Consider the following 9,450-nt stretch of genomic DNA (forward strand, 5'->3'; position numbering starts at 1 on the left):
CCGTGTCCACGAGGAATCTGAGCCCGGAATGGCAGTCCTAGACGTAGAGGCGATGTTTCTGGCCGAACCGCGATAGCCTCTACTGGCGATCGTCCAAAGCATTTCCCTGATGCGAGCAGGGAGAACGCCATCGGCGGGCCTCCGCACCCCAGCATTGGTGGTAGTAACACCACAGGGATTCGGCATTGTCTGTGGCATTGTCGGTAGAGGGTGGAATGGACCGTCGAGGCCGTCTCAAAGGTGTAGACAACCGGCCAATGGAAGCGCCGACCTGCTGCTTGGTGAGCCACAGCTCGTCCGCCCGCTAGGCGAGTTGTAGAGGGTCGGTGAAGCCGATACCGGTGAGGAGCAGGTGGATGCCATCAGTCGATGAAAGCCTGCTCGAAGAGGAGACAAGGCAGGTGACCTGACCGTCCATCAGCTAAAGCATTTCGCTCATCAGCATCGATGACTTGCGGTCACCGAGGCCGTCCATGTGCATGATCCTGGCGGTGCAATCGCGGTGGCTGAGCCCGAAGATACGCAGCAGCAGCTTCTTGAGGCCCTCGTACTTGTGGTCGGCAGGTAGATTTTGGAGGTAAGGAAGCAAGGTGGTTTCTTGGTTGAGCGTGCCGACCATGTTAAAGTATTTAGTGGAATGCGCAACAATTTGCCGGATTTGAAACTGGGCCTCAATGTGTTGGAACCACACATAGAAACATAGAAACATAGAAAATAGGTGCTGGAATAGGCCATTCGGCCCTTCGAGCCTGCACCGCCATTCAATATGATCATGGCTGATTATCCAACTCAGTAGCCTTCTCTCCATACCCTCTGATCCCTTTTGCCACAAGGGCCACATCTAACTCCCATTAAATATAGCCAATGAACTGGCCTCAACTACCTTCTGTGGCAGAGAGTTCCAGAGACTCACCACTCTCTGTGTGAAAAATGTTTTTATCATCTCGGTCCTAAAGGATTTCCCCTTTATCCTTAAACTGTGACCCCTTGTCCTGGACTTCCCCAACATCGGGAACAATCTTCCTGCATCTAGCCTGTCCAACCCCCTAAGAATTTTGTAAGTTTCTATAAGACCCCACCTCAATCTTCTAAATTCTAGCGAGTACAAGCCGAGTCTATCCAATCTTTCTTCATATGAAAGTCCTGACATCCCAGGAATCAGTCTGGAGGTTGGACTGCCCAGAAAACGGGCAGTTTAAGCGAAACCGCGTTCTGCTGGTGTCGAGGTTCTTGGCGGCTTTCATGATCAGACCCAAAAAACGTTTGGATCGACGGGGTCACCAATTTAGTGAGACCAGGCAGGTTGAGCTAAATATTCTTTATTAACGATAACAAATGCTCGAACTACCGTGTACCTAGTCAAGAGTTAACGATTAAAGCTCCTGTCGATGCGAGGACCACTAACTACTGATTACTCTCAAAAGCCCGCGAAAGAACCGCCGGTCATGTGACAGTTCGACCAATGATGAGGGTTCTGAATGCCCAGCTTCACAACTAGGTGCCGCTACAGGAACCCCTGCAAGAGAATATTCGCCTGTACATACAGCAATTGAATCCAAAGATTGTGAAAGGGTTACAGTGAGAATAAATGGACATCCAGTCATCAACTCACACCTTTGAAAATCCAATCTAATGTGCTTGAACGACATGATTTCTGGAAATCAATGATCATTATAATTACCATGGCAGCCTTCAGGCCTTAGAAAATATTCCTTTATGGACAACTGAACAGCAATTCTCATTGTCAACAAAAATCTAAAGCCTGGAAGATATTTTTAACTTTAAATACCTTGTTTTTCTGTTTACTGTAGAGCCTACGTTAATCAATTTGTTTAGATGATTCCTGCAGGGTGTAGATCAATCTCGGCATTGTCGAGGAATTATAGTCATTCTGTGAGTTAACCAATTTTCAATTTATTTGAATTTATAATTCTAAAATTGTGATAGATGTTTCTAAGTTAAAATGCTGAGAAATTGCAAGGTTTTGATTTATTTTTATACAGAATCATCTATTTACGCAGTGTGTTTATGTCTGGTAGGTACAATTATCCAGATCTTTACTTAATTGTTTGGCATTGATTAAAAAGAACAAACACAGATAAAAATATAGAAAAATCTCGTTCCTCTTTTATAAGTATAGAAGATATGTTGTAGTAAGACCAGGCAGGTTGAGCGAAATATTCTTTATTAACGATAACAAATGCTCAAACTACCGCATACCTAGTCAAGAGTTAACGATTAAAGATCCTGTCGATGCGAGGACCACTAACTACTGATTACTCTCAAAAGCTCACGAACGAACACCCGGTCACGTGGCAGTCCCGATCAATGTCGAGGGTTCTGAATGCCCAGCTTCACCACTATGATGCTTGTATTTGACATTCTCTTCTATAGTTTGTAAAACACTTAGTCCATTCTAAGAGCAACTTGTTTACTCTGAATACATTTAAAGCATGGATAAAGGAAGTTCATACTTTAAATGTGACTTTAATTATAGAAATAAGGAACAGCAGATGCTGGTTCACAAAAACAGACACGAAATGCTGGAGTAACTTAGCGGGTCACGCAGATCCCTGGAGAACATGGATAAGTGACGTTTCGGGATGGGACCCTTTAATTGTGACTTCAATTGTTCCTAAACTGTTGAAGGAAAATCTTTGATTATCACAAATTGGTGTTATAAAGAAAGAAAATGTATAGGCCACATATATTTTCTCTCCCTTGAAATAGGTGCCTGTTTATTAAAGTACTATCGAGGCTTGATGCATTGGTTCACTGATTACTTAGTATTCAGTACTAATATGGAGCACCACTATTGACAAGAGTTGTAAAGCATCCAGCAGTAAATGACATTAAGAATTCATGACTGAAAGAGGACCATCACTGCTGATGTCCTAAGATTCCACTGCAGGAAGCTAGCAGGGGATCTAGTTTTAACCAGGCGCAGGTACCCAGAAACTCCATGGGCAAACTTGACAGAGGTGAAGTGTTGCAAGGACACCTCCTGGTCCAATTAAAGTACCAAAGAAAAGAGGTGGCAAACAAGATCATCATTTTTAGGCAACTGCAGGAGACTATGCAGTCGCCACATGGTCGCCACATGTTCGCGGGTGGTTGCCGGGGAGTGGCCTTCATGGTCATGAGGAGTTCCCGCATATCTGGGAACTAGTCGCAGCCTCATAATGGTCGCAGCAAATATTTCAACATGAAATCCGGTAAATTTAATTGGATCATTGGGAAAAAAAAATGTACGCAGTAATTTTCAAAACCAAGGATAACCGACTGATAATGTAAAATGTCCGGCAACCTTCACAGCCGTGTATCTCTGTCTTCTTAATAGTTGGCTAGCTTTTTAAAAGTTGTCTCCACTCCTTCTCCCTCCTTCTTCCCCCCACTGCAATTGACATTCCTCCCCACAGGTTCAAATCACAGCATTTCATGGAGACAATATTTTTGGGGTTTAAATTTCATATGATACAATAAGGTTCAATACGATACGATAGAACTTTATTTATCCCAGGAGGGAAATTGATCTGCCAACAGTCATAAAAAACACAAAATACATGAAACATGAAATTAAAGTGATGAGTGGAAAGGCTTGGGGCATGTGCATAGATTTAGGAGGTGGGGAGGGTATGTGGGGTCTACCACACAACAAAAGGGGGAGGAGTTGTAAAGTTTGATAGCCCCAAGGAAGAAGGATCTCTTGGGGCATTCTGTCCTGCATCTTGGTGGAACATGTGCTGAGATACTTAGCCCTCATGAATTTTGGCTAAACCACAAAGCTGGGGTAACCCATGTTCCAGCTACAGCTAATCAATCAATCAATCAATACCCAAAGGGTATGTTGGTATATCACTTCTGAAGAGGTGAGCAAATGTTGATATTTTGGTGACTGACATGATATTCATTGGAAATTCCTAAATGCAGAGCTCGTTCTAGTCCAACAACAATGTGTGCACCAGACTTCCAGGAAATTGTACCGAGTGATTATTAAAAGCGTTTCTTTGATTTCTTACCTTATGGTAGACAAATAGGTTCCTATTTCAAAAAGACTGATGTCTGTCAGCTGAGGGCAGGAGCTGAGAATGAGGCGGTCCATTTTTGGGCATTGTCTGGCAGTGTGATGCACAACCGAATCACAAACCTACAAAAATTAGAAAATTCCAGCTCATTCACAACCTTATCTCCATTCATTTTGTTTGTAGGTTCAAGAAGTACCGAACCATGTGAATTCAAACAACTTCAGATTATTGCTTATGCACATTCCAGGCATTGGTGAGCTAATGGTATTTTGAGGAGAGAAACAGAATTAATTGGATAGAATCCTAGTGTGCATCATTTTAACTCAAAACTCTCTGCAAAATGAATATTTTTTTAGTTACCAAATAGAGGATTTTTGTCATGGGCATATAATGGAAAGTGCAATGTAGTGCAAAAACAGGCATGCTCTATTTTGCATACACTTAAACATCAATAACTCCTGTTAATTGGGATGAAATTTAACTTGCAGAATGTAGCAGATTCTGCCCGCATTCTCCATCAGTGTTGTAGAGCTGAGGGGTGCAGGAATACAGTTACATAGTTCCCTAAAAGTGGCATCGTAGGTAGATAGGATGGTAAAAAAGGTTCTTGGTACATTGGCCTTCATCAGTCAGGGCATTGAGTAAAGAAGTTGGGACATTATGTACAATTGTACAAGGCATCAGTGAGGTCACACGTGAAATACTGTGTGCAGTTTTGGTCATTCTGCTGTAGGAAAATTACGAGGATGCTCCTGAGACTCAAGGGCCTGAGCTATAGGGCAAGGTTGGGCAGGTTTGGATTTTATTCCTTGGAGTGTAGCATGATGAGGGGTGATGTTACAGAGGTGTAAATGAAGATGAAGGGAATACATAGGGTGAATGCAGAGTCTTTTACCCAAGGTAAGGGAATCAAGAACCAGAGGATCGAGGTTTAAGGTGAAGGTGGCAAGATGTACTAGGAACCTGAAAGGCATTTTCTTCACTCACTGGAGAATAGTGGGTGTATAAAATGAGCTGCTAGAGGAGTAGTTGAGGCACTATAACAGCATTTAAAAGACATTTGAACAGATACATAGATGGATATAGGCCAAACTCAGGCAAATGGGACTAGCTTAGATGGAGTAATTTGGTCGGCATGGACAAGTTGGGCTGAAGGGCCTGTTTCCATGTTGTGTGGCTATGACTCCATTTGATGGTGGAGCAGGGTTGATTGATTGAATTGATGGAAATATACAGCATGGAAGCTGGTCCTTTGGTCCACCAAGTCCACGCCGACCATCGAATACCCATGCACACTAGTTCTTTATATCCCACTTTCACAATCACTCCCTTCACCCTAGAGTCAATTTACAGAGGCCAATTAATCTACAAACCTGCATGTCTTTGGGATGGGGGAGAAAACCAGAGTCTCTGGAGGCAACCCATGTGGTAACAGGAAGAACGTGCAAACTCCACACATACAGCATCCAAGGTCAGGATCAAACCAAGGACTCTGGCACTGTGAGGAAGCAGAGTTACCAGCTGTACCACTCTGTTGCCCATTGGTATTAATACGATGATAGATTTTTGACCTATCATCTACTCTAATCAGCTAAAGCAGTTTAGGAGAAAGTGATGCATTTCTGATCTAGAATGCAATGTTGTCCGAATTTCACAGAAATAAAGTAAGATCTGACATGGACAATGCACACTGCCGCACTGGTGAGAAAGGCAAGGCAGCGCCTTTACCACCTTAGGCAGCTGAGGAAATTCAGTCTCTCTGAGGATCCTTTAATCCTTCTACTCTGGTGCTGTAGAAAATATCCTGAGCGGAAACATCTCTATCTGGTTTGACAACAGCTCTGCCCAGGACAGGAGGCTCTGCAGAGAGTAGTGCGTTCGGCCGAACGAGCCACGGGAACTACACTCCCCACCCTGCAGGACCTATACACCAGGAGGTGCAGATCCAGAGACTGCAAGATCATGAAGGACCCCTGCCACACCAGCAACGGACTGTTCCAGTTGTGACGGTCAGGCAAGCGTCTCCGATGTCACGCACCAAAAACAGAGAGGATGAGACAGAGTTACTTCCCTCAGGCCATCAGGACTGTAAACTCTGATCTCACCAGGGTCTAAATACTGTTGTGTCTTTAATGTAAATACTGGTTCTGTTCTGTTCCGTTGTTTTGCACAATCCCACAAGCATAGCTAAATTAATTTCACTGTACATGTATGTGTATGTGACAAATAGAAACAGCATTTACTTTAAGCTTGGTCTGCTGGTCAATGCCAGCCTTATCCTAAAGGCACACAAAAAGAGTGCGAAAAAAGAACCAGCAAAGCTTTTTTTATATAAAAGCTATAGTTGCCTTAGGAAATCAGAATCATCTGAGGCAAAATGTGTGCAACCTCTTTGGAGTATGGTGTACTATTTTGGTCGCCTAATTATAGGAAAGATGTCAACAAAATAGAGAAAGTACAGAGGAGATTTACTAGAATGTTGCCTGGGTTTCAGCAACTACGTTACAGAGAAAGGTTAAATAAGTTAGATCTTTATTCTTTGGAGCGCAGAAGGTCAAGGGGGGACTTGATAGAGGTCTTTAAAATGATGAGAGGAATAGACAGAGTTGACGTGGATAAGCTTTTCCCATTGAGAGTAGGGAAGATTCAAATAAGAGGACATGACTTGAGAATTAAGGGACTGACGTTTAGGGGTAACATGAGGGGGAACTTCTTTACTCAGAGAGTGGTAGCTGTGTGGAATGAGCTTCCAGTGGAAGTGGTGGAGGCAGGTTCGATTTTATCATTTAAAAATAAATTGGATAGGTATATGGATGGGAAAGGAATGGAGGGTTATGGTTTGAGTGCAGGTAGATGGGACTAGGGGAGAATAAGTGTTCGGCACGGACTAGAAGGGCCGAGTTGGCCTGTTTCCGTGCTGTAATTGTTATATGGTTATATGGTTATATGATATATACTGATTGTCAATAGAAAAAAAAATCACATTTTTTTGTTTTACATATGGATTTTGTTTTACATATGGATTCCTTAAATTTATCAATGAAATTTAGTGAAGTACACAGCATCATAGAAAGAGGCCTTAATCATCTATGGAAACGTGTTAATAAATTCTCAGTAGCTGCTTTCTTACTGGTTGAAAGAAAGAAAAGCAGAAAACTTACTGGTTTTGGAGAAGCAGCTTTTCATTCTGGTCAGAATATTTAAACACATAACCCTATGGCCTTACATCTACCAGGTAGTTGCTTAAAGCATAAACTCATCATGCAGTGATGCCTTCTGCCAGACACCAGGCTTTTTACTTGCATAAGCAAAGACCCAACTCCTATGTCAAGCCTCGCAATGCATGGCCAAGCTTTGGCATATCCCAAGGTGGTAAACAACATACAGTTCATTAAGAACCTATATACCAGATGTAAAAAGCCATTTACTGCTTACAAAATGAGTGCCGAAGATACCAATTTCTCCACCATGATATCTAAATTTTCAATTTTTTGTAGTCTTACCGCATTCAAACCAGATAAATACAGAGCTCTTAGATTTTTCAAACTGGTCACTATCTGTATCAAACAAGGCATTGTAAGCTTCGGGATTCGACCGATGTTCAGAATCTGCAGGTTTAAGCATTCCTGAGCCATGTGGGTCAAGCAGTGTGTATTTAGTTCATGACATCCAAACAGTTCCAGCTCTTTTAGACTGTGTACGAAAATAAAGATAACAATTAGATCCAATAACGACATAGGCTTTTAATAAAATCATGCATGTTTAACCTTTCCTACTCTTCAATAACTGTGTATAGGGCCCAAGTTGAGTTAATTAGAGTCATAGTCACAAAGAACTGCACACAGAAAAAGGCAGGTGACCTTTATGCCATACATCATGCCGAATTAAACTAATCCCATCTGCTTGCATATGATCTGGATACCCCCCCATTCCGTCCATTTTCATGCACCTATCTAAACGCCTCTTAAATGATGGATCATCTTTGCTTCCTCCACCACCACCGCTAAATGCATGTTCCAGGCATTTAACAAAAGATTTGCCCCCCACATCTCCTTTAAACTTTGAACATCTCAACTTAAAGTTATGTCCTCTAGTATTTGATATTTCCGCCCTCAGCAGACTTGAATCTACTCACTGTGATTCACTCTTCCAAATTGTTAATAAAGATTGTGAGCAGTTGCAGCCAATCCCCAGGGCATTGCAATTGTGACAGTCTCCCAACCGAAAATCTGTTTATTCCTCATCTATTTTCTGTCAGATAATCAGTCCTTAGTCTTGCCAGTACAATAGCCCTGGTAGAGTGCACCCTAGTTTATTGAATAATTTTGCATAATATTTTATGAAAGTCCCAATACACTACATCAATCATTCCCCATGCACCCCCCCCCTCCCTCCCAGAAACATATCCATTCCGCTTATTATAAAAACATTTAAAGTCGAGTAGTGGAAAGCAAACTCCCTTTCAATATCCATGTTAATTCTCCACAACCCAAAAAGTATTTCCTCTGAGCCGCTTTGCTAATGGGTTTGGGCATTTTCCCTACTCTTACTATCAGGCTAACTCTTCTGAAGCTATCTAAAAACCTCTTTCTCTCTCCTCTTTCTTAAATTGGGGAGCTATATTTGCTATAGTTTAATTAGTGGAAACAATATAATTTTAGAAGATGACTATCACCGCAGGTATTATCTGCAAAGTTGTACCCTTCCAAAATCTTGGGATGCAGATGATAAGTCATGAGCAGAATTAGGCCATTCAGAATAGCGAGTCTGCTCCTGTCTAATATTCAACAGTCAGTCCAGAAACAGGCCTTTTAACCTCATTCATCCATGTTAGCCAAGATGCCTACCAGAGCTCCTCTTTTGCTGTGTTTGGCCCATATCACTCTAAACATACCCTATGCACGTACTTGCCTAAATGCCTGTATCACTTTCTCTGCAGCTCGTTCCTCAAATCCACCATCCTCTGTGAAAAAGTTGTCCCTCAGGTACCTTTAAATCTTCCCCTTCTTGCCTTAAATAAATACCCTCCAGTTTTAGACTTCCCTACACTGGGAAAATGACTGTAACCTTACCAATATCCTTCATGAACTTATATTATTTTGTAAAGTCACACCCTCCGTCTCCTGTGTTCCAGCCTATCGCGTCATCCACATTAGGCAGGAAATTATGTTGGATAGACTGATGCGATTGAAGGCTGATAAATCCCCAGGGCCTGATGGTCTGCATCCCAGGGTACTTAAGGAAGTGGCTCTAGAAATCATGGCTGCATTGGTGATAATTTTCCAATGTTCTATAGACTCAGGATCAGTTCCTGTGGATTGGAGGGTAGCTAATGTTATCCCACTTTTTAAGAAAGGCGGGAGAGAGAAAACAGGGAATTATAGACCAGTTAGCCTGACATCGGTGGTGGGGAAGATGCTGGAGT

This window comes from Amblyraja radiata, chromosome 3 (genome assembly GCF_010909765.2).
Source record: "Amblyraja radiata isolate CabotCenter1 chromosome 3, sAmbRad1.1.pri, whole genome shotgun sequence".
Lineage (NCBI taxonomy): Eukaryota > Metazoa > Chordata > Chondrichthyes > Rajiformes > Rajidae > Amblyraja > Amblyraja radiata.